Source organism: Botryllus schlosseri, chromosome 1, assembly GCF_051294905.1.
Source record: "Botryllus schlosseri isolate E-star chromosome 1, Bs_hap1, whole genome shotgun sequence".
NCBI classification, from domain to species: domain Eukaryota; kingdom Metazoa; phylum Chordata; class Ascidiacea; order Stolidobranchia; family Styelidae; genus Botryllus; species Botryllus schlosseri.
This window is the reverse complement of record NC_137236.1, coordinates 6,132,225-6,159,179: the sequence shown is the minus strand read 5'-3', so window position 1 is coordinate 6,159,179 and position 26,955 is coordinate 6,132,225. Positions and strand designations below refer to the sequence as shown.

General features: G+C 39.7%; 1 pseudogene across 1 annotated transcript in view; it reads left to right on the top strand.

The window, feature by feature from the left end:
* The first annotated feature begins 2,718 nt into the window (after window positions 1-2,718).
* Window positions 2,719-26,955, top strand: part of LOC145437435 (aldehyde dehydrogenase family 16 member A1-like) — a 36,748-nt pseudogene continuing 12,511 nt past the window's right edge. The window contains exons 1-11 of the transcript XR_013914665.1: window positions 2,719-6,620; window positions 8,175-8,301; window positions 10,989-11,087; window positions 14,963-15,292; window positions 16,402-16,516; window positions 16,919-17,010; window positions 19,382-19,534; window positions 19,682-19,792; window positions 20,332-20,636; window positions 25,522-25,613; window positions 25,675-25,798. The product of XR_013914665.1 is annotated as an aldehyde dehydrogenase family 16 member A1-like (transcript). The remainder of the gene's footprint in view (window positions 6,621-8,174; window positions 8,302-10,988; window positions 11,088-14,962; window positions 15,293-16,401; window positions 16,517-16,918; window positions 17,011-19,381; window positions 19,535-19,681; window positions 19,793-20,331; window positions 20,637-25,521; window positions 25,614-25,674; window positions 25,799-26,955) is intronic.

Sequence of the window (26,955 nt, the reverse complement as noted above, 5' to 3'; positions counted from 1 at the left end):
CTTTTCCTCAGTTAGATACCAATGATGTTTTTGCAATTTCTTGTATGCCACATCAGCAACAGTGAGATCGCATAATGAAAAGTTTTTCATGTCATGAAGGAATTTGAGATCATTCCAAGGTGCGTCACATGCAATACCAGTTTTCAACCAAGCTGGAACATAAAACAAAGCAATGAATGTATTGATTCGTTCGAACTTTTCAATGAACTCTTCAGAATAGTCCATTTGCTCACTCCACATGAACATTTTTTGACAGTACAGGACTTGACTCATCCATGTAGCGCTATGAGTAGCACCAGGCTTGCGAAAACGATGATCAACATATTTGTCATCCAAAATCGCCAAGGTGCCTGTTGCACATTCTCTGTAGTCATCTCTTATCAAGACTTCTTTCTGCTTTCCATCATTGGGTTTCATCAGTGGAATTATTTCTTGCTTTGCTTCATCAGCTTTCATCGCCAACCAGCTGCCTTCAATAAACTTCAGCGTTTTATAGCTTCTTGATTTATCAATATGTTTCCACTTCTTCTTGAAGGTATTAAAATCCGTGTTTTCAGGGCCTGTGGTTGTCGATCCAAACAACCACTTCCAAACCTCTCGAATGACCAGTTCATAAATATGATGGCAACAGGCATTGTAGAAAACTTTCCTGTTAATCAATTCATCAAGTAACGGAACCGCACCTTTGTTTTTACCAGTGTTTGAGGATGTTGTGTCAAACACAAGAGCTCTACCAGATTTTGTTAAATTCCAAAGTTCCAGCAGTTCAAATGATGCATCAGCCTGTGCTTTTCCTGTAGCACTTTCCAGAGTTTGAATGCCAAGAAGTTTCCCTTTCTTAAATGCGCCGGAATACGCAGACGATGCGAGCCCTGCCAAGGCCTCAAATTGATATCCTAGACGACTCTTAGTGCGCTTTCCATCCCAGTGCAATGCAATGTGCTCTGGGGATTGGTGGATATTTTTTCAAAGATAGATTCGGAAATTTTCAAACGATTTGCAATGCGTCGTCGATAGGTCCCAGATCTTGAAAGATGGAAGTCATTAGGGTTGCCATCGCAAGCTTTAATCAGTGCTGCAGTTATCATGGTAGCGGCATTATCACTGACTTTCAAGCGATCAAAAACCTGGCATAGATCTTCGTCGCTGAATAGGTTACAGGAGCTTTTAGAGTCACAAATTTAGCGGAATGACCAGATGTCGACTGTGCAAGTTCAAAATCAGTGCTGTGAGAAGTGTCAGCTACCTGTGAAGATATAGATGAGCTCTCTGTAAATTCACCTTCGCTACTTGATGCTGGTGCAGACTCTCTTGCACTCATGGTCCGTCTCTTTTGTTGCATGATTTTCGCTTTCAACACTTTATCTTTGCCACCGATCGTTATCTTTGCCACCTATCGTTGCTAATCTCGGACCCCTTTGATCCTGATAAAATGCTATGTCTTCACGTTTTTTATCGTCAGAAAGAAGTCTACTTGCTTCAATTGTCGCTATCGCGTCAGGGGCTCCTATATCCCATAGCTTACTCAGTTTGGCTTCAAAGTCGCTTTGTTTTTTTGATACATATTGCCGGCCTGCAGTTTTCTTTAGTGACAGCCATTGTTTCCATACTGTTTCCAATCTTTTGGTGGCATTGACTTTTGTGATAGTCTTTATGCCAGCAAGTAACCAAAAACCGATCACTTCATCTACTGCGATCTGGATGTGTGACTTGACTGGTTCATTTTTTAAAAATGAATGCTCTCTCAGGTGTAGCACATATTGCATAACTTGCCTCAGAGCGGGCAACTTCAATCCCGTAATGGCTTCCTCAGATGGCCCAACTAAGAAATGCTGTGTCTGCGATCGTGTTCTTCTAGCTTTCTTCGGTACTGCTGCACTAGATGGCGATTATTTTTTTTTCAGACATTTCGCACTACAGCTAATCCTAGAAAAACAGATATACATAAACTCAGTCAAGCAACAAAGAATAGTGGAAAACATTTCAGTTCTTTTAGAGTTTAGGTCGAACACATACTGCATAACTTGCACAGGAGTAGCCAGATTAGATCTAGTTATAGATTATCGAAGATAGTTATTCCTAAATTGGAAAAACTCATACCAGTATATTGATATCTTGGGATAAAACAAAAAATTTAGAGCAACCGACTGGCGGTTTTCCCCAGTCACTGGAATAGACATTTGCAAGCTTTGTTTCTATCCCAGTAGAAAGGAAAAGAGTATCAGGTCTATTATATCAAATAGTTGTATACTGCTATAATACTATGTTCACTAATCACGCGCTAAACTCGCTAATAGCATGAGTCAAAACGCCGCCTGATAAGTCCTGCACTTCAATCGTAAACACAGTCCATCAACAACAAAGCAGCAAGGCCCCTGACTAATCAATGATCCCCGTTTCACAGCCGTGCTCAGCGCTTCATCAGCGCTAGAACATACGCGTCACGTCAGTGAGAACACACGCCATTCCTGTCAAGTCACTGACAACGGGGGAATCCCCTAATTCCGAAGAAATTTTTAGGTGCATGAAAAACGGCAATGTGCACACGGATGCAGGGGGTGAATTACAAAAAAAAGTTGCCAGAATTTGTTTTTAAGGTATAAGGCATGGGAAACGGACTGAAAACCTAGACTTTTTGAAAGTCGGTCAATTCTGAACAACCCTAATGGAGGTATTTGGCATTTTTCGGGTAGGTAAGAAAGGGGGACCTGTGGATATGTATATGTATATGTATATGTATATGTATATGTATATGTATCAGCTGTATCACTGAAGTTTCAAATTCGAGTCACGGTGTTTATAACCGACGTTATCTACTGATGTGAGACAGAATCACTTATAGTGCAGTCCATTGGGCAGCATAACCACACTATTGTTTGCATTCTTATTGCTTATATGTGTGATTGGATATATAAAGGTGTTACCACTGCTTGCCGCCGCACGCTATTTGTTCCCTAATAATGCCAGTTTTATCTTGCAGCTTTAGCCTGCAGTTGTAACACTAAACATCAAACACTATATCCGTATAAGCTATATGCACTGGAAACGGTTGTTTTGTTACGAAAATAGGATGTTCTGATTTATACGACTGCCAAAGAGATGAAAAAATTGCTGAATGGCGGCTGTTTATCACATTGTTCAGTAACCAGAATTATTCTCGTAACCTATCACCTCATTTTCGCCCGGCGGCGGCGGAGTTCCATTTTTGTTGACTGCCAATATCCTCCAAACAAGGCCGTCTTGAGATCATCTCCAGACTTTTGCAATTTTTGAAAAGGTGAAAAAAATCGTCCATCCATTCTCAATGTTTTTAATTGCTGATTTGACTTTTCCATAATTTCTGAGATTCTGTATGAAATCGACTTTTTATCAATTTTCATTGAATTACTTTAACTTAGAGAATCATCACCTGATATATCAGGCAAAACAGCCAGAGATTCTGCAATTTTTGGTTATTTTTGGGTTATATTTTGAAATTCACTTGTCTGAAGGTCGCGGATAGCATCGCTGAGCAAACCATTTCACCGGCTGCTTGCACGAGCATAACGACACGACAGGAGTTGCGTATCTATCCGTAGGTTAATAATCTATAGATTTACAGTCAGGTGGGAATCCTGATACGTTTAGCGTTATATTTTTGGTGTGCCGAGACAGTTCCTATCATCCTGTGAGGCATCACTCATCACTGAATTTATATGAGAAGTACATTTGATTTTTTGATAAAGGCAGGTTTTTGACAAGTATTATAGCCTACCTCTACATACGGTAATAAATGAATAGCTTATATATAATATATAATGACATATGACTGCTGATAACGAGCCCTGGACTGCGAAGGGCAAATCCCACAGCCGTTGTGGCGTTCCACTTGCTTCCAGTTAGAAGAAGATTTGGAAGCAAAAACAACAAGAAATATGACACGATCAGAAAGGATATTAAACAGACACCAGAGGTGAGTAGAGAGATGCTTGGCATGACCCGGACAGACAAACGAACTAACGAACTAAATATTTAGTGGATTGATGGTCCACTCACTAATGGTTTTTTGAGTCTCACTAATGGTTTTTTGAGTAGTTTTATAGTTGCTGATTTTGAAATTGAGTACTTGCAGTTGCAGAGTTCTAGTCAGGTAGATTTTGCCCAGCCCTAGTTATCGGTGAAGGAATTGGATATTGCCATATTGGTTTTATCGGTATCGGCCCGAAGCTCCAACATCAGTCGGGCTCTAGTATGCAAATACAATGCAATGTAATTAAAACTACCAATTCTGCACTTCGTGATCAGCTGGTTGCAGAATACAAATTTTTAATGACTAGAGACTGACAGATTGTTGGTTCACCGCTCATATCGAATGGATACACACACTTGGAAACAGATATTGATATCAGCCATTAGAGGAAAAAATATCAGCCAACAAGGCAAGGAGAATTTACAAATTATTTCTTTGTGATTGGCTTCCTAATTCAAGTTCTAGTTTAATCATAGATTACTACCTTATCGCAGAGTCAATATGAACTTCTTTTAATTCAGAAAAACAATGAGCTGAGAATTGAACTGAACTGATGGTGTCCAAGATTGAGGACCTCAAAGAAAGAAAAGAGATGAGAGACGAAGAAAGATATTTCAGAAAGCAAGAATTCGAAATGCGTATTGAAGAACATGCGATAAAAATTGAAAAATATAGATTAGAACTTGGACAATTGAGGAATTAGTGACATCTGTAATACAATATTTCTTTGTTCAATTATTTCATTGTGCCCTCCTGTCATGTTATGTAAATAGCCAAATACGCATTTTCTGAAAAGCAACATTTCTTTATAATATTTCATTGTGCCTGCCTGCCTGCCTGCCTGCCTGCCTGCCTGCCTACCTACCTGCCTCGCTGGTGATTGTTTTGGTTGATGAGTTATAGTCATCATGCGAGGGGATGCATCATGACATCGTAAAACTGTCGGGTTATAACATTGCAGCTTGACGTGCCACAATTTCATGTAGAATATTTTATATTCTACTGAAGATTGATCTGATATCAAAGCATATCAGCGGTGTAGCCTAATCCTGATTATGATATAGTCGTGATAAGTATAGGCTATTGTTACTTAGGGTTACCATACGTCCTCTTTTTTGAAAGTGTCCTCGGAGGACGCCCTTTTGTCCTCTTTTTTTTAGAATTTAGGTCATATTTAGAGCAAAATGCGAGTGATATGCCGTAAATTGGCACAGAAGTGAGTGACGCTCCGGATGGGCGAAGAAATGACCTTTTTTCTAGTCAGTCAGTCACTCACTCACCTAGCAATGTCGAGATAAAAACGTTATTTTGAGCTCTGAGCGGAAAGTTGACCGCGTGTTTGAGACCTCTGGTATAACTGGTAGGCCATGGCCGGCCAGCAATAATCCCGTATCCCGATTAGAAATATTTTCGCTCCAAGCCAAAATTTTTATTGCAGCATAATAATGTATATTTCGTTTGAAGGTCGTCTATTTATATATATTTCGTTTTAATGTCGTTGAAATACATACTACGCTGCTTGAAATCACACACAGCCAAAGAATTCCCGAGAAATAACCGTTAAAAGTCGAAATATAAGGTCGGCAAGCAGGGATTTACATTGCCGTAGGTTAGCTTAGCGCCGACGGACTTTTGTGCAACATTTTGCGCTTCAGTACTCTCATAACATTGTGCTTATTACCGGTAGTCGGACGACTTGTCATAGTTGAGTGACTTTGTTACGAATCATCCACCACTATAGATTACTAACCTACGGATAGATATGCAAGTCCCGTCGTTACGCTCCGGCAAGCAGTTACACTTGTTGCTGAGCAATCTAAAAGCAGCATAATTGGTGAAGTTATAGCTTGCGAGCCGAGGGCTGATATGTAATGAAACTGGTCTTAATGTACAATGTACATACTACATAGTATAGTTGAGTGACTTTGGTCTACAGTGGCGCACTGCGCACCGCGGCATATTTTTGTGGGTGTTAACCGAGCAAAATTTATTGTATGAACTGTTGGAATTTCAATATCAAGGGCTATGAGAACTTACTTCCATGACTGTATGATTATAATAAGTGACTGTGAGTTTCTATTTTCACAGTTATCTTTATCGCATGGAAATTTTAGTGAAAATATATGATCTTAATTTTTCTGGGTTTATTTAGCGGCAATATCTGGGTTTTTCCGAAATATCCCAGTGGCATCCCTGGTTTCATGTCCGTGCACAGATTCATGCCACCCAATATGAAATCGGTGTCTTGTGGACACCAAACATTCTACTGACTGAACACAAACTGTGTGACGCTGCCGCCATGCCGCTGAGAACTATCTTAGCACACCATATATTTGTAATATATTTTACAGTTACGCTAATAGTGCCGGGATTCGAACCGGGTCCTCCACGATGACTGCATTCATTAAACCACTGCGAATTTTGAATACACAGGTGTAGTTTAAATTGAAATCGTTTTCCTGCGTCAAATTGTAATAACAGTACGCAAGCGCACAGATACTCCTTACCAAGTGATAGGATGAGTGCTCGAGTCAAGTCGGAAAATATCGTCAAGAATTTCTTCGATTCCATTGAGTACGGGGCTGCTCCGGAAACAGATAATGTGGTCAAGGTGAGAATGACCGGAATATCAAGTATGACTGCTGTTAAAGAAGTCGTGGTTTGGTGATACTCGAGTTATTCGAGTCATATAAGGAGCCAGAGGTAGAAGTAGAAGTGCTAATTATCCAGGAATCGGTGTCTCGTGCACAAAGATTCTACTGACTACACACGGGTGTGACGCTCAGAAGTGTCTTGGCACACCAAATATATTACGTTAAACGTTCCCGGATTCCAACTTGGCTAATTATCAAAACATGTCAAAGCTGCCTGATGTAAAATTAGGACGAAGGCGTGTTTATACTAAACAAGTTTCGTTGCACGAAACTGAAGAGTTGCTTGCATAGCATAATCAAGTAATGAAACGAAATGTTGAGCCTGACGTTGTCACTTGTCGCCAATTTCACTCTGGCCTAGCAAGGTTCAGTGGAGGGCGCAGTCTCAAAACGTCAATATTTCATTAATTACGTACCAATTTATCACCTTACTACCGTAAGCATCGAATTTTGCGAGTTGACGAACTGTATCGCTTCGAAGTATCAACAATTATTCACGAATATTTTTCTGCCTCCTGTGTTTGATGACTTTTTTTATACCTGCTTTAAATGTCCATTCCCATTACACGAGATCCTCGTCAAAGGAAAATATCTACTTACCCCCACCCAAAAGCAACCTAACTAAGAGATCTATCGACTACTCTGGGCCTATCATCTGGAATTCATTACCACCACATATCCGTGAATTGAATTATAATAGATTCAAAAAAGATCTGCTTGATCACCTCCTGTCGTTATACTAACGCAGTTGCCCTACCTCGCCCAGACATTGCTTCATTGATCATTTGCTACCATAGTTTAATTTTTCTTCTATTTTCCTTTTTTAACTGAACATTTTTTACAGCCAGACTGATCAGAGTCAAGAGTACCTGGTTGATGCTGGTGTGATCAGGCTAGATGACCTTCACGGTCTTATCGATCATTCCTATTAAATACCGAATGCTGTGCGTGCATATCTTCTGTACCACCAACACTGCCGTTTGTTATCTATTTTGGTTGATGAAAATGAAGACTCTCTCTCTCTCTCTCTCTCTCTCATTAATTAGACAACATCGACCAAAGTGCTCTCAAAATGTAGGCTACAGTACTTCATAGCCTACCAACAATTTCTGGATGTATGTCACCTTTCATAAACTGCCGAACGAGATAGTGTAATGGTTATGCGTCCGGCTTCTCGTGCGGTAGGTCGTGGGTTCGATCCCCGGCCGGGTCATACCTAAGACTCGAAAATTGGTATCCGCAGCCATCCTGCTAGGCGCTCAGCAATCACGGATAGCATGGAGGAGAAAAAACGGGGGCGCAGACTAGATGACCTCATGGCCGTATCGCAACTTCAAAGCATCTCGATGGTGCAGACGAAAAAGAATATCATGTCTCTCTCTCTCTCTGTAGGCTGTGTATATATATTTTTTTCTCACTACACATCGATATTTCAATATAGTTTGATATCGTCTGAACTGTGCAGCCTATTAGTAATGTGATCCCTGTCTACAATCGCGTGAATCTTCCAGGCATGGCTTCAACAACATGATAACAATCTGGGCCATTTTGTTGATGGAAAATGGTACAAGCCAGAAGGTAGAAATACGTATGACACAAAATGTCCAGCAACTGGCAAAGTTGGCTACAACCATTCAGGTACGTGGGCCTTATGATTGCTCAGTTAATGCCCAACATGTGGTCTTATCTTATGGCTTCTTAAGTCGGTGATGATTTGTTACTGATTGATATGTCGAACCCGTGCACCGAGATATAGTAAGCATTTATTAATTAGGATTACTTAACACAGATTTTTTATTCCAATATTTACAAATAAATATTGAATGAAATGGAAGGCCGAAGCCAAAAAGCTGAATACGGTAGTTGGATCCTCGAGTTGAATAAGAGACTGGTGATACTAAACTTGACTAAATTGCTTTCAAGACTAAATTCATTGCAGTATAATTTATTTCACTCAGAGCAGATCCGTGAAATCCAAGAGTTGACGGCACAATATTAAGCATGTAAACAGAGAATAAAATTAAATCCAATTTGGCAAAGTATGATCTAGCAATCCAATTTTGGAAAGAAAGCTAGATGAAGTCAAGTGTCATAGTAACTCTGTCATAGTCATAATAATGAAAACGTGTGCGAATAAAATTATGTTGACAGACCCAAAACAATACGGTACTATCATGAATGAAGTATTTTAAGTATATAAATGGAACTAGGCTACTGTTAGCTGTGTATCAAAACTTTCCAAAAATTTTAATGAAAGAAGTCTTATAAAGCAGATTATATCGTTGGTACATCTCGACAGACTGGACCCGATTGCATATTCGACCAGCCCAGGATATCAGTCTTCTCCAAACAATGGAGTAAAGGCCTCCTATTTTATGGAAATGCACATTAGTTTCATTTTACCATTTATTAAATTTCTCCTTGTTGATTTACTGAGGTTAATTGGAGCTTAAGATTGTACATTTTCCATGTCATGGGCCTAAATCGAAAAGTCTAAAATGGGAAGTTGAGATAGGACTGTTTGGTTTTCCAGCTGTGATGGATGGGTTCATGCCTGTGAATTATAATTCATTCCTGCCAAGAGTGCAAAATCGTTACTCCAACAAATATTTGTGACAAATGTACCTCAAGGCCTTTACGATAAGTAAATAAATGTTACAATACTACCGACTCCATACCATGTTAGAGCAGGAGCTGGTCAAAGTAGAAGTATAATTATCAGGAAATTTTACTCAATGAAAAGTACAAACAGCAATTTCTGAGATATCGGAACTACTTCAAGTTGAATTAGAAAATGAAGGTATGAAAAGTTCTCAAGTGAGTAGTTTGAAAAAGCAGGTTTGGATGTGCGCCAGCATACTTCTAGGGTTAGTCGAAGCCGGCAAATTTCGAAGATGCAAGATGCATCTCTGGAGTAACACAAAAATGATCAATGACACTACCGTAAACCGGGGTAACATTGGACAATTCTCAACAATTTCGCTTTGTATCTTGGACATGCTAGGGTGTAGGGGAGGCAAGTTTTGTGTTTTTTTAGAGTCATGGAGCAAAGATTAGAATTAACTAATCCAAAATCTTCATGGTCATAAATAAGTACCTTATTTTTGTAAATTTTTGTAGTTTTTTGTATGCCTTTACCCTCTATTGTTTATGAAACCTCGTAAATGAGGCTTATTTGGTAAGAGTTGATGAGAGCAGTGACTAAAACTGAAACAAAATAGTATATGTCTGGCCTATTGCATGATTTTTACCTAATCCCCCCCCCCAAAAAAAAAAAAAATTAGGTAGTTTATGAAGGCTAATGCCCCCTTATTCATCCCTTTCCTCAATTTTCCCTCATGCCTTCACCAATTGGGACTTATAATAACGTATGGTGACAATGGGTTATCCCACTGGCAGTGTCAGCAATCGACAGCAAACATTAGGCTAAGTATGTTAGCGTGATTTATTGCCGATTTCGAATATATTTACTGTTCTCGAAAAGATATATTTTCCCTTTCCTATGTCCTCTGATGGATATATTTGTCGTAATTTACGATATCCCATATTCAGCAGGCGCTTCTTTAGGAGTATGTGATAAGTTTTTCAAGTAGCTTACACCCGATTATAATCTCTCAGCTCATTGCCTACCCATTTTTTCATATTTTGGCAAACTCCTAATTTATTAACCTTCTCATTCCATTTTAAGAAGCCATCAGGCCGGTCATAAGGAATAAAGTTGACGATACCCTTTGACACAGATGAAGCAGCCACTTTCCAGAGCTCTAAATATCACATTTTTCACCGTCCAAAGTTGCCCCGTTCTGATAAAATTTGACGGGGTAACTTTGGACATCACATTTTCTTGTATTGATCTAAGGGTGAGACCACTGAGATTTTGGCCATGGATTAAGACTACTTAGAGGTATCTGCTGCCAAGTTTTGAATCTATGAATCACATGCTATCTATGTTTGGCTGTAAGAAGTTTATTGGCCATCAATTTTGACGAAATTGACCCCCTCCATTAATTTATCGGTACTAGAGTTCGTTCATTTTATTGTCAAGATATTGTATGTATATATATAATTGTGCACTCAAGGCAGAATTTTCTAATTTAACAAAAGTTGGACTAGAATCAAACAGATCAAGATCTAATGAAATATGTAGTGTACTTATGACAATCTATTTTGTTGATGTTGTTCACTATACGGAACTCATTGTATGAAATCTGTAACTACTTATTCTTCTTGCATTGTAAGAGTATTTGTGCCTTAATGACACACTGCGGGGAGTTACACCTTCAGCAGAAGAATCAACTACAGGCAATGAATTACTTTTGTTCCAGGGTAACCTGGAAGACGTTGATTATGCCGTGAAATGTGCGCGCAATGCATTCAAGTCTTGGAGTGAACTGCAACCGCATGTCCGTGCAAGGTACATTTATTGAAGAGGAGATTTATTTATTCTGTGGAACTGTTCGGTGGTCAATTAGGTTGCATGGGCTCCAAGTTTGCCTTGATGTTGGTGAGTAGGTTCATGCAACTAGTTCACATCATTCTTCTGTCTGGTTTCTTTTGCGGATGTTCTGATATGCTCTCTGCCACATGACTGATAACATGTTACAGTCAGCAACAAATACTGCAAACAACTGTCTGGTGTATTATAAAGCCACAGACGCCTCTCGAATTGTGTGGTTGGAAAAAGAATCGCAATGTATTTCCACTGTTCTATTGAGCAATATCTGAGCAAAATGAAGAATCATCATTTCAATGTATATTACTACCGTAATTTTCCATGTATAATGCGCAAAATTTTACCGATTTTTTGCCCTACAATAGGGGGGTGCGTATTAGACATGGGTACAGCAAGCCTTGAAAAATAATCCCTCGATCAAGAACTTGAAATCACACCTTTCTTCATATTTGCTTGAATCACGCATCACCTCTAGCCATTGGGTCACGTAATTCGTATTATAGAGTGAAACGAGCTGCCAAATAGAGAAGCGTGTTGGGTGTTGCCAATTAACAAAAAGCGTTTCTAATTAACGAGAGTCGTCTGCAAAGCATGCGATCTCTTGCTCAGTTGGTTTGCCGTTTGTACGCGAGCGAGATCAGGTCGCTGATTGCTACAAGCGTGCGCGGCAATCCTTGTTGATTCATCGCGTCAACGAGAGGCCTTAACAATCGCATACACAAGAGGCCATTTTCCCAAGATATAATCGCTTTCGTAATCAGTGGCATCTCCAACAGGACTGGTGCGCCCGACATAACAGTTGGCCTGAGCAATCGCATCTGTAATTGTAATACGCCTCGTGCGCAAGATGTCGTGTGTCGTTAGCCTGAGCTATCGCGTCGCCGACCTCACAGGCTTTGGCTACTATCTACTCTGGTTTAGAGACAATGCCGTTAATTGTATTATGATTAGCGATCATCATGTCATGATTGTTCGACAGTGACATCGCAAAACAGAACAACATCGAATACTAAACCGCAACTATTCATGTACTCATGTACTGCGAATGCAGGGTGCGTACAATACATGGGTTTTGAAATAAAATAAAAAGGGAGGGGTTTTAATTTTTCCCAAATTTACTCATATACCATCAATTCATTAGCGTTAAGTACATGCGTAAATGACGATTATACAATCTCCTAGTGTTTACAATTATATGCGTATGATAAGCTTGTCGACGACTCCGGAAGTGCTGTTAATTAGCGACTCCCTGATCCGTCGTGAACAATTAAATACGAGCGCTTATCAACGCGCCGAACAATTGAATACGTGCGCTTATCGAGGCGTCTTACGTAGCCTCGGCGATGTCCGAGTTTTTATGGAATATGTGCTATAATGACGCCAATTTCAGGTGGTTCAATTCTTTTTTATAACTCAAGCCTTGACACACATCTTCTGGTGGTTCTGTTTAAGTATTAGCGAAAATCAATTGCGCATGCGCATGTACACGTCGCACATGTTTGGGGACCTTCGATGTCGTTCAGTTTCGCGTTGTCACTCTTTATTCACAATAGCTGATCAGCATATACGTAACGGAATTGTCTCCAAGCCACCAAGAAATAGCAGCCAAACCATGTTAGGCCAGCAATGATATCTTTCGTACCAGGCCTATTGCATATGCAATTATGTAGGCTAGCGATGATATCTTTCGTACCAGGCCTATTGCAGATGCAATTGTGTAGGCTAGCGATGATATCGTGCGCACCAGACAAATGCAGGTGCAATTGTAAAGGCTATCGATGGTATAGTGCGCACCGGGCCTATTACAGATGCGATTCTTCAAGTTAGCGCCAACTAGGCTTGTTGAAGACGCGATAAATCAGGCCAGCAGCGATTGCCGTACACTATGACCTAATTTCTCAATCATCTCAGCGGGAGATCGCGTCGTGTTACAGTGTGCACAGCCGGATCTCGCCAATTGTCAACACGCCTCTCGCTAATTGGCTGCGCGCAACACCAACAATACGACTTATTGAATTGCAACCGAGTATTAACGTCAGAACGGTCATTTCAAAAGGACGGGGCTTCAACCCGCAAAACCACCCTCTTGCTACGCGCCTGCCAAGACGTATTTTGTTTCTCGAACTTATTGCACATGGTTGACCAATTGACCGCGTCACAATCAATTGACATGATTTTGAGTTTTAAAGGAAATGGGTTTCGAACCCCAAACCCATCTGTCCACGCCACTGTGACGCGGTACAATTTCTTAATCAAATCAGTGTTTTTTGTAAATAGATTTTCAAATACTGATATGAATAGTCAATACCAATAGTAGCAGACAGATTGGCCCACCTAGTCTGAAAAAGAAGAACGCAGCGCTGTCACGAGCTAGGCCAAGGCGACTGCCATATTAATGAATGGGAGGGAGGGCCGGCCGTGACCACTTCAACAGCCCCCCTAAAAAAACGATTGTCTTGCGCACCCATAGCGTCATAAACCAAACTTCTGAGGGCTTCGCTCCCAAGAACCCCGTCGCGCTATTTTGATGGTCAGCAAAGTTCGTGTGGCCTGATCGCCCTAGAAGCCAAAAATTTTCTGTAATTAATGAATGAATGAATGAATGAATAGGTGGTAATTGCATATAAATGTCGCTATGAACTTTTTATCCTCAGCCCACGTAATCAGATTTACCAGTAGCGCTGAGTGAGCTGTTGTATTGGAAAATAAAGGCCACGTAATTAATAATTTAACACATTCGGGCGTGCCCGTTGGTACAATCATTTATTTTGTCACCTCTCGTCCGCTATATATTCAAAAGAGTCCCATATTGACCGGAACTACATATGTCTTCGTGCTTCGTGGCGTGGTAATAGCCGACACCGATATGCCTATTTTTATTTTATATAATTATGCGTATTCCGTGTGGGTGTCGTCAAAACATGATTTGTAATTTATGTTCATTCACCGAAATAATTTAGGGCACCCTTCGAGCTCACCGATTGGGGGTTTGGGTTGCAGCAGTTTTAGTCCTGGTAAGACGTCAAAGTCCAGTCGGTTTTTTCGGAACTTTAGTATTGTAAATATTTCGCGCTTTAATCGCGCTCGAGGACCATATAACAGACTATAACAGGCCATATAATAGCCTAATTGTGTGTGGTGTATTCAAGGTCAAATAAAGGTTGATATAACAACAATCGGGTACGGTCCCATACTCTTTGGTTCGAACCATCGCGAATTCACATCTGCGATTGTCAATACCGGGAAATTAATAGTATTGGATTTTGTCTTAGTGCTTTGTGTAACTATAAGTAAGTCAACTGAGAATGGGATGCACATAACTGCTCACATTTAATTTAGTGCTGTACTCGGTAATTATTTTTAACATGAATGTATTCATTCCAAACAAAGCCACTCGTATTATATGACGTTCATGGAGGTTGTGAACCACAACAGTGGATAGTATCATCCTTTATGATACGACGAAGAAATATTCTGACGATTTCATTTTGTAGTTCTCCTATAACTACAATTATATTTAGTTATTCATTTCGTGCACAAAGCTTCAAAACTCTCAAAAGTGATATACAGTGCCTCCTTCTTAGATTTCCACACGCTGTGCGCTGCGAGATATAATACCTAATTCGAAACATTTAGTTGAAAATAACCCTAGCAAGCGTGACAGCAGCATTTTAACGGGAAATTGGCGATCTAAAAGTACGCGCAATTCGTTTTACATGAATTAGAATAACCCACTACATTTGTGAAAATATATATGCAGCAAACATCGTCGCATAGCGCAACCAAACATTTCGGGATTTGACATGTTTTGTTGAATGTTAATTTGCTCTAAATACTCATTAATGATATGTCATACTACCACATCATCTACTGCGAAGCCATTTTTCTCAGCGCCCGCCCCCCCCCCCCCCATATCGCCCCCTGAGTGTTTCCGCCCCCTTCAAAAGGTTAAGAACCAGTGGTCTAGTGTGTGTCGCATTGCCAAACGTTTGCCTTGAGCGGATGAGAATCAAAGAACTGCTGATTATGAATATACATATTTGGACCAATCGATGTTTATATCCCTGTGTCGGTGGACTCTGGCATGGTGGTGAATCTGAATACATTATCTTACTTTCAGGCGTGGTTGGAGCTATTGTGCCGTGGAATTTCCCATTGATGCTACTCACGTGGAAGGTAAGATGAGACAATATGAAGCTCTTTCCCATTCTGAAGTTGGGTTTATGAATATGTGATGAATAATTTGTATAACAATTTAGGTATACTTAATTGGTTGTGTGTGGGTTTAGGGCAGGGCTCGCCAACTCAAAACGGGTCGCGGACCACCTCATGAATTCAATACCAACATAAAATAGACCGTACAGTTTTCCAAACAAGATTTTATAACTTTACGTCAGTACAACGTTGGGCTCTCTGACATGGGTGACCGACGCAGTTACACTAGTTACCACAAAAGAAATAATATTAAATCAAAGAAAACAAATCAACAAAAATATGGTGATCATCACTTTTATTGTATTTTACAAAATATGAGCCACGCACGAAACCTGACAACAGTTTTAGCGACTGAAGAATAGAGATTGGGGTTAGCTAGACACGGTATTTGCTGGAAACCTATCTCCTCGTAAAGCTTAATGTTGTGGCGAAGCCACAAGTTGTTATCAAAGCATCTTGGTCTTGGTAGTGTCTGTACCGTTTCACGTCAAGGCAATAAGGTCATTCATACAAACTAATTCTTCGTCCATGGAATGCTTTTACCATCGACAAAGCTGTATCGATGCCAGCTAGTGAGGAATAGTGATGTTGCGCACGGGAGTATAACTAATTTTGAACAACAATAATATTTTTAAACCACAATTAATTTCAGCATTTCAAAATTCCTTAAGCCAGAGGTTCCCAAACTGGGGGTCGCGTCTCCAATGAGGTTGTTTGCCTATTTTCCGGGGTCGCGGAGAAAGTGCACTGTGGTCCACGACCTACCGCTGAGGCTACATATTTATTTGTATGCAAAATTGAGCGATTGACAATTGACATCTTCTGGTGCGATGTGATAGATGTAACAGCTGTGCTTCCCTGCGATCCTAATCGTGGCATGTAAAATTGGATCTTTCACCAACATGCATACATGTTACGCCTAAGTTCGTCAGCGGGAGAAAAGGTAGCTGATCCTTATATTATCAGCATCATGCACGCGTTAGTAAATTTGGAATATTCTCAAACACGCCTTTTTTTTTCAGCTGCATATACTCCTCATAAATAGTTTCTTATCTTCGATTTTTATTTAGGTCTGCCCCGCTCTGGCTATGGGAAATACAGTGGTGCTGAAGCCAGCGACCTTCACGAGGTTGAGTGCACTCTTGTTGGCCGAAATCTGCCATGAAGCTGGATTGCACCAGGTCAGTGATAGAGGTTGACATGGTCCTAGAACAAGGGGGGGGGGCGGCAACCTTTTCAGCCAAAGGGCCACACGCACTTGGTCAATTATATGGTTACTTGTAAAGTACTTATACTTGGGTATATTGTGGATCTGCTGCATATCGCTGGGCTCAGTTTGCAGGGAATTTTGGTTGGCTTTGCAAGTTCACAATCATGGCAATCCGTTGTTCATAATACAACTAATTTCGAAAATTACCAAGCCTTCTCGCAGGCCGCGGGTTGGCCGCCTCTGTCAGAATATGCAGATAGCACTGACTCTTCATACACACTGACACTCACGGTACTTTCAGTGAACAAGCAACTTACCGGTAGCTATCTTTGTATCATTCGATTGTGCAAGACCTAGTATTTAAAAAATTTCAGGAGTTTTCAATGTTGTTACTGGTAATGGAGCTTTTGGTTCCATGCTGGCTGCTCATGAAGATGTGGATAAAGTTGCTTTCACGGGATCTACGCAGGTACGGAACTACTTTCCCTACCTTTTATTCAACTTAGGAACTACTTCACCGGCTATTTGTAATTAATTTATCCATTGAGTCTAAAAGGTGCTGCTGGTCTAGATTAGTGGCTCTCAACTTTTTTAGCATGGCGATCGGCTATAACCTTTCAAGTGAATTTTGCGGAGAACCATCAACAGTTGAAATCAACCTAAAATTTCTTACATCAAACTTTAAAACTAATATTTAACACTGTTATTTATTGAGAAAGTTCACTGCTGTCTTTTTGATATTACATGTGTTGTAAATATTGAAGGTTCGGTAAGGTGAAGTCATGTTAAACGCCACTAACTAAATTTTATGCTGTATGGTGTGTTGAAAGAAATGTCAAATATTGCTAAATTGTTCTGTCGAAAAGTAAACAAGTCTTCTGAGCTTACCAATGTGTACAACTATTCTAGGGTTGGGTTACGGGGTCGAATTAGACTTATAGCTGCACAAGTTTTGCTGCACAAGTTTTTCCAAATTCGATTGGAAAAAGATATTGGATTAGAATTAGATTACTGGCATCTCGCTTTCGTTATATTCCATTTATAGGGGTCGGGGGTCAAAAGCGCTCTTTTTCAAGTTTAGCGTGCTGCCAATTAGCGGGAATCGACTGTGCACATCTCTCGCTGATATTGTTATTAATTTTTATGCGAAATTTTGCCATTGATAACAGTACGTATGAACAATGCTAACTGCAATAGGCCACACACCAAGCCTCGAGTCTCTTTTGCCTGCTTGCTGTGCCCTGCCCTTGTGCAGTCGAGCAGAAGAAATTTGAACCCCCGAATAATGGACTTATTCTTAGAGGTAGGCTTGGACAACTAGATAATTCCAACTGTCCAATTAGACTATAATTAGAGTGAGATGCCGGCAATCTAATTATAATCTAACTTGTGAAATGTTTCTATGCTTTTACGATAATTCTGATCTAATTCTGTATTGTGCAGCAATAATTATAATTATAATGCTACTCGCGTGGAATAGCTATCGACATTAACAAAATATATACACCCGTGCCGGCAGTGGACCATGAACTCTACAGTCTATATGCAGATAATTATGTTTTAAATTTGCTACGTTACTTCTAAATTTGATGTTCAATTTCTCAAATTAATGGGCGGCAAACTTGCATTCTGCAATTGGTATATAAACCTTACCCTAGATGACATAGGCGCCGAACCTGGGTATGCAAGGTATGCCACGCATACCTAGACATTTTTTTAGGTATGCGGCATACCTAGAATTCGGTTTGGCTTGTATCGGCATAGACCCCGAATGTGTTATTTAGAACAAATCGCAATGTATTTCCGTTTGTGACATTACCTGCTGCCGCTTATGGGAGCGAGGTAACCCGTTGCGAGTGGGCAATTAGCGAGAAGCGTGTTGCCAATTAGCGAGATTCGTCGGTGCACAATGTAACGCGGCGCGATATCCCGCTGCTCCAATAAGCCTGGTTTCACTGGCTTGAACAATCACATCACCATCGCTAGCCTGCACTATCAAATCTGCATTGACGCGCACGATATCATCTGCAACGGGCCTGGTACGAAAGATATCATCGCTGGCCTGTGGCCAACCACCGCGTCTCGAGCCTACCATGCGCTGGCTGCAATCTCTCGATGGCTTGAAGACAATGCAGTTAGGTGTCTACTGATTTGCGAGAGTGACATCGCTAAACTGTATGACATCGAATATCCGCACACATATGCGATTGTGCGTGCGCCGTGCATGCGTAATTGAATTCCGCTAATACTTAAACATAACCATCAGATGATGTGTGTCAACTGTCAAGGCTTGAGTTGTAAAAGACGAGAAAGGTTTGAACAACCTGAAATCTGTGCCATTATAGAACAGAGTCCATAACAACTCGGACATTTTGCCTTACGCAAATCGTCGCCGAGGTTACGTCATACGCGTTGATATGCAGCGTATTTAATTGTACGCGAGCGATCAGGGACTCGCTAATTGACAGCACTTCCAGGCTCGCTAAAAAGCTTAACATACGCACAGGTTCGTTAACACGAGGAGATTGTATAATTGGCATTCACGCATGCACTTAACCCCCATGAATTGATGCTATATTAACCCTAATTATCAATTCCGTCAGATTATGACGTCATTCCTTGAACGTCATCGAACCCGCATACCTAAGGAAAATTAGCGTTCTGCGCCTATGCTAGATGAACATGAAATTGACGACAATTGACAATAATATGACTGAAGAGTATTATCTCCATGAAACCTCTTTATGTTCATGGTTTGATAATCATCTTCTTCGTTTACTTTTCTGTATGAAAAGATTTGGTTATATTACATTGCTGTGAATATTTTGATTGATGAATAGGTTGGACAAACTCTGAGACGTTTGACAGCAGGCTCTGGCAAGAAGTTGTCTTTAGAACTTGGAGGCAAGTCTCCTGTCATTGTTTTTGACTCGGCCGACTTGGATAGTACTGTGGAAGGAGTTGTTGATGCTGTTTGGTTCAATCAAGGACAGGTATTTTTGCTTATTCGCCAATGTTCCTTGCTGCGTATAACCGAATTTGTTGTTTACCAAATCGACTACTGGTAGTTTGTTTTTGACATCATTACATCACACATGCAAAATCAATGAACCATTTTTGATCAGGGGACATCTTTTTAGGTGTGTAGTGCTGGCTCCAGACTTCTAATTCAAGAAAATATCTATGCCGAAGTGATCAATCGCATCAAGGAGCGGTTGACTCATTTTCGAATTGGTCATTCACTGGACAAGGTATGAGTCTGGTTTCGAATGATCTGATGCTCTGATATTCCTAAGATTCCAAGAGTTTAAATTCATATTGAAGCATGAATGTCGGTAAACGTTCTTCTTGTGGTTTTTGACTTATTTATGCGAGTTCTTATACCCCTGAAAGGGCCGAGCAAAATCAAGCACCTGGTTGATGAGATGCCGAATCGAGTATTTTGCTCTGATCCTAGCATTCAAGTATCACTCATTATGACGGCATTTGTCTCAATGGAAACCTTACTAGTTCTACGCCACATTAAAGCTAAATTGGCACAATTTCGATCACAACTATTTCATTTCGCTTTGTGATCATGCTGTGCGTTGATCACGTTTTCACAGTCATGGTATTTTACTCAATTACATAGCTTTGTGCTTAATGAGTTGAATGATGTGACACAACAAATCAGGGTTCAAGGCGTCCTCGACTCATTACGAGCTCAGCCCTAGAATGTAGTCTCTGCTTGAATTCTGATAGGGAATCATCTTTGGTGTTACTACAGCATCATCAAATGCATTGATTTCAGACAATTGACATGGGTGCAATCGTGAGTGAGTCTCAGCTGAAAACGATCAACGAATTTGTTGAGGAAGCAAGGGCAGAAGGTGCCGAGATCTACCAAGCCCCTTGTCCAACTCAAGAATCTGGCTTGTATTATCCTCCGACTCTGGTTACAAACGTGCAAACTGTCTCGAAAATTGTACGCGAAGAGGTATTGTTGCTAGTCTATAGGCTGTATCAGGGGTTCTCAGTCGCCATGCCGTACCGTTCAACGTCAATCTTCTCGACAGTCCAAAATATCCATTTTAATTTTATTCTAAATTCCAGAATGTAAGAGGGCAAAGTCTTGTCCATTCATTAGAGATACAACACCAAATTTTAAACCGATTCATATATTTAGAAAAGAACTCGAAACGCATTCTTATGTGACACGATGCTGCAAGTGTTACACCGAACTGCTTGAAAGTGGCCTAAAATTCGTTTGAGACTAATTATGTGAAGGCCAAGAAGACCTTCTTGGAGTCAATAATACATCTTGGAGTCAGATATACAATTATACAACTACAAACATTCGCTCTGCGTTAAACTATTTAAATTCATATCGTGTTTGTACCCACCATTGTATACCTACATCACCCAGTGTGTGTGGGCTCACATAGGCTTACCATATTTTGAAAATGCCAAAAGAGGACACTTTTTCAGAAATTTGCAAGATACAAAACCGGAGTAGAATTCTCAAAAACCGGTGAATTTTCCCCACTTTGCGGTCGGTTGACTAAAAAAAAAAAAAAAAAAAAAGGTCATCACTTCCGCTCAGATCTCAAAATAACGTTTTTTACTCTACATTGCTAGGTGGATGACTAAAAAAAAAGGTCATCACTTCCGCTCAGATCTCAAAATAACGTTTTTTACTCTACATTGCTAGGTGGATGACTAAATAAAAAAAAAAAAAAGGTCTTCTTTTCGCTCAGAGCTGAAATCACCACTTTTCCCTCCGTAATACCCGCCTGAGCTTCACTTCTGCGCTAATTTGCGGCATATCACTCGCAATTTCCTCTAAATCTGACCTAAATTTTCAAAAAAGAGGACAAAATCTCAAAAAAGAGGACAAAAGGGCGTCCTCCGAGGACACTTTCAAAAAAGTCAAAAAAGAGGACAAATCCTCTTAAAAGAGGACGTATGGTAAGCCTAGCTTACATATCAGTAGATCCCTTGCCACTTTCAGCAACTTAATTTGTTTTCACTGCCACATATCGATTGTGATTATGAGTACTACTGTAGAATAGGATCATGACTCATGTTTTCTCATAGACTTGTGTCTGAAATTTTGTAGGTTGATTGAAATTCATTTGGACAGTAATTCGGGTATTCATTGCCATCAAGGGAATAATTGCAAAGATCTGTTTTAATAGAATACTGCAAAGGCAGAATTACCAATATTAGGAATCAGTAATTCAGAAATAAGTTGACTGTAATAAGCGTATCACTCTCTGAGTAGATTTACAGAACTATTGTAATCAGAGTACTCTGACTTTCATCCCCCAAAATTACGAATTTTACAGCAGATGTTGCGAGTCTTATGGCACTATCAATATACAGACTCAGAATATAGCACGAACTTCTAATAATATCTTCAGAGTCGGTAGATTGATAATGTCATAACATCTGTAAAATTTGTAATTTGGGAGGATGAAAGTCAGGTGAAAAGTACAGCACCTCCATGTACAAGTAGTGAAATAATTTATTGTTAAGTCTGTCCTGGAAATCGAACGGAAAGAACAATATATCAACGCTACACGTGGTTTCAAGTATCAATGGCTCCGATACGGTTACTTTTCCTTCGTGAGAAATACGGAAGTATGGTAGTTTGGGGTTAAATCTCTTTGAGCGGTGTCTTCATAAATAACAATATCCGGTCTCCAAAGTTGATGTGTAGGTAGCCATACTGGGAGTTGAAGCAGAGAGAAGTTTACTTAATCAAACTTTCTACGAAGTGATAATTTTAATGTGTATATCAGTGAGAGCATTCAAAACTGCAACATTCATCTTCGCAACATCTTAGTCCCAAAGTGACTGACCTCAGATTTGTATCCTTGTACATGATGAACTTTGTGACTAAGTTATGTATACTTACTAGGGTTGGTAAAAATCAATTATCTTACTATTTTGATTTCGAGTCGAGTATGGGGGTATCACTGAATCCAATGTCATAACAGTATGACTGGTGCATGAAGCGCTTCGTTGTGACCACAAAGGGAAAGTGCCAGTTATGCAACACTCAGGGCGTGTCGAAACAAAAGCAAAGGCAGTGGGGTGGGGGGTTCACTTTGATCTAATTATTTTTCTTTGTGTTGCGTATTAATACCATTTCCAAAGATTTGTTTTGTCACTGAACGTTGTCCACTGGTGCATCGTCAAGTTCATTAACCTTGAAAGAGAAAAGGCCAACCATGATCTTCACTTGAGGAATAAGACTTGACAGTAGTCTTACAACATAAATACTTGGCTTAGTATTGCATTACTCAAAAATGCTCTAGTATTCAGTAAAAATAGAAGTACCTGGTTACTGAACCCCCTCTGAATTTGTACTGCCCCCGAAGACATGCGAATAGAAAAATGTGACTCGACGAAAAAAAAGAAGTTTGGCCACCCCACTCAATTGGAAAGCACTTACTGTCTTCTGTTCCATCATATTGAGTTTCATTCCACATGAGAAATTCATCGGTCCAGCGTTGCTTTATCCAGAAGTATGCTTTCAATACTTGATTTTTTTCATCAAGGCCCATGATCTGATATTGTGACTGTCATTATTTTCATTAGCATGTCCTACTGTATTTTACCTGGCGTATCGTAACATCCAGTATGACAGACGTGATGTCTTTAGGATCTCTCACTGGCCGCAAGCTGCGGTCGTAATCTAGGAAACATGGATTGGGATTTTTCATTTTCCTATGAATCCTTCAAAATGGATGGCACACGAGTATGCGGCAACTCGAATACGATAGCAAATAAAAATATTTTAGTTACATTTTGTAATCGCTGGAATTGAATTCACCTCTTCCAAAAATATAATATTGAATAATCTGTTTGTATTGAAATAAACCCAAATATTTCCGGCATAAAATGTAAAGTAATTAGGGCATAGAAATTGCCGTTTGCAAACATTTGTTGGATCATTCTATTCGCGTGAAAAATTACCTAGACAACACATTTTACCATGTTTATTCAGAATTCCATCCCGATGACGTCATATTTGGTGATGAGATTGTTGATATACAATATTCATTCCAATTCTGCTCTAGTTGCTAACTATTGCCCCTGACGAGTGTCACTCGGAAATATCGGGTCTATTTCAATGCGAACGTATGTTATTCAATTATATATTGAAGTTCTGTACCTCCAAAAAAAACTTTAAATATAATATGCTCTTTCATGATGCACTGCTTGAGATAAAAGCTATGGGTATACTAGGTGTATAAAAAGAAAAGTCTTTATTGTTTGGCATTTTACACCACGGTACTGTACCTGTTGTAATTGAATATTATATTCATATTGAAATAAACCCAAATATTTTTCGGCTAAAACTCATCAGGAGTGATCGTCAGCATCTAGTAGAGAATTGAAAAGAACATTGCCTATCAACTATTGCATCACCAAATATGACGTCACCCGCATAAAATTCCGAGTGATCAAGGCAAACAAATGGTTTATGCGCAATGTACTATCTTTAGATAGGACACGAACTCTTCTTGTTTGCACTCTAACTAGTTTGGCTGATTTTGATAAAAGTATGGTACATTGAATTAATTTGAATATTTAGTTTCACAATAACTACAACAATGGACTGTTTTACAAGCCAGTGCATATCAATATAGCCGGTTCGTGGTACAGACCTTGAAGATTGTTTTCATTACAATACATTTATAGCTCGATTTACTGAATGACTTACAAAACGACAGCTTAAAAAGAAGCGCGAGAAATTGTTTACACTTACTTCCTTTGATTAAAAGATCATGATGTAACCTTTCCATATCATTTTTGAAGGCTATGGTGATATTTCCGTCTTGGCTCCCCACTGTTGAAGATTTTGCAATCGTTTCTGGATGATATCCACCCAAGTTGCCTCCTGCTGTCTGCATACTGACATTATAAGAAATGTACAGGCTTACAAAAAGCCAAGGGTACTAACTGCAGCGATTCCAGCCAACCCCACTTTTGTGGCCGTTTTACCACACCCACTTTCTCGAGTCAAACCTAGAATCCAAGCTGTCAATAAACAGAGACCACGGGCTGAAACCGCTACCATGATTTTCCCTGTTGGTGTTTGATGGAATGAAGAAGCCGTGATAATCTTCAGGAGTGCCCTGTTAGCCTTTTTCACATCTCCATGCCATTCTCCAACTTGTCATCGTTTTGTGACTATTCATTATGTCTTGAGAATTTTTCAATTCTAAACTTTCAAGAATAATGTATTATTGATTGGAACATCAGAGGTGTGAGTTGAGCTTGTGAATATTCATTTCACTGTCATCTATCTAGTAAACGAATTGCAGTCGATCATAATTCATTCTGAGGTGCCAGAGAATTTTGTTCTGTTTGGACTCTATAAACAGATACTGGAATATTTAGCAAAGCCAAAATTTCTTGGTCCATGGATGCATTGTTAGTCTTTCAATTGAATCTCAAATATATTGAAATTTTGCCATATTCATAATTTAGTCCAACTAGTAAATTATTCCATGAGGAAATGATGTGGTTCATGAATGATTTAATAAATATGATGATAATTTACGGTCAGAAAATGATCCGTTACTGTTGCTGTCTGATTTTTCTCTCGCCGTAAGCTGACTGCATTAAATATTTATCAGCAGTAACTGTTGTGTGTGGTTCCTAATGTGATGGTATTTACACCTGTTCCATGATTCATCGTTTTCAGACCTACTATGCATAATTTACTTAGTTATGTACGATATGATTTAACACCATTTTAATATGAAAAACATAATTTTTCAAGTCTACATCATTGCACTTTCTCACATCCCACATCTTCTCACTTCTACTTGTAAACAGAAATTCATGCCGGTACTTGTTCTTCTTCTAATTGAGTACTGCTGCCTTGACCATCTCTAAATATATTTACCGTAATATTATGAAGACTAGGCATGCAATTTGAGTAATTTTCCATGTAAGAATCTAATTTGAATGCATATTTCAGAGTTGATCGTACTTACAAATTGTATTATGGTGGCGCCCAGAAGTGGCCGGATGGTGGTTACTCAAGACCCGTTTTTATTCATTCGAGTGACGGTAAGCAGAGCTTTGTCAAAAATAGTGTTGTTCATATGAAGTTACCTTACTGAAACTCTAGGTTCTGGGGACAAGTCTAAGATTTTGGCATACGTTTCTGACTCCAATCGGAAGGATGTTCGAAATGCTGTGGAAGCTGCTCATAAAGCCGCACCAGGATGGGCTAAAAGAGCAGCTCATAATAGGTAATTTGTTGACAAGTTCTGATATACAGCATCTATTTTCTAACAGTATTAGTGACTGGACTCGGAGCATGCGAGATGAATATACATAGGTGGGCGATAATGAAGTACTTGTGCTCTATCCAAGTACTTGTCACTTTTACAAGTGTGACTGTCATAAGAACCACGGGATTTAGCCCCTGTCTCCAGAAACTGAATATAGTTTGGAAGATTCTTCCTACTTGCAATGTCATTAGGAATTTTTCATTTTTCACGAAGATACATCTTGCAATTTTTATGGTGGCCACCGTTCGATAAAGCGCTACAAGTAAGCGATCTCAGCCAATTATACTTTTATGAAACTTTTTGAGTATTTTGCAGAACCTTTATTTATATTTCAATGTGTAATTAAATAGAAATTTACTTCTACTTCAGTAGAAATGCTGACTACTTTGACCTACTCTTGATAAATATGCTCATTAGGGTTGTCCAAAATTTAGAAAATCTCCGTGATTGTGTCTCATTCTATAGATTATTGATAAAAAACAACAATTAGCCCGAAAGAATCTTACAGGAAAGCCGTTAAGATTTCGGGCAAAGCGTTTGAAAGTAGCTGCTTAAGAATGGGCGTGCCACCGACCATAGAACGGCGAGAAGACTAGTAATCACAAAACCACAGCTCTTGATTGGCTAATTGGCTATGCTTCAATGATCACGGCTGCAGCAGCTTGCTGATTAGGTGTTCAAGGAGTCTGCTACCGGCGGGGGCTCTGCAAGTGCATTGTTGGTAGGTTCGCAGATGACGATTTAAAATTAATTCAGAACATGTTGAGGTATGAAATACATGATGAACAAACAACAGCTGCTTCACAAAACCTTTTACAGCATGACTGCTTTATTGTGAAGAAAGCGGCTGTAGCCTACATGCCGTGTTTTCATTGATGAAAAGCAAAGGCGCTTATGCAAGCGGTGAACGAATTCCCTGTTTAAGAAGGGATCCATCATCAGTGAATACAAATATAAAGCTTGACTATGACAATATACTTTGTGTGATCTTATTGGACCCAAGTTGTAGTATATAGTTGAAGTTTTGAAGGTTCTAGGGATCGACTGAATCGGCCGGTTATGCTTGGCAGCTATACTTACAGCAAATTGAATTCACTTAGAAGAGTTGTCAAAGT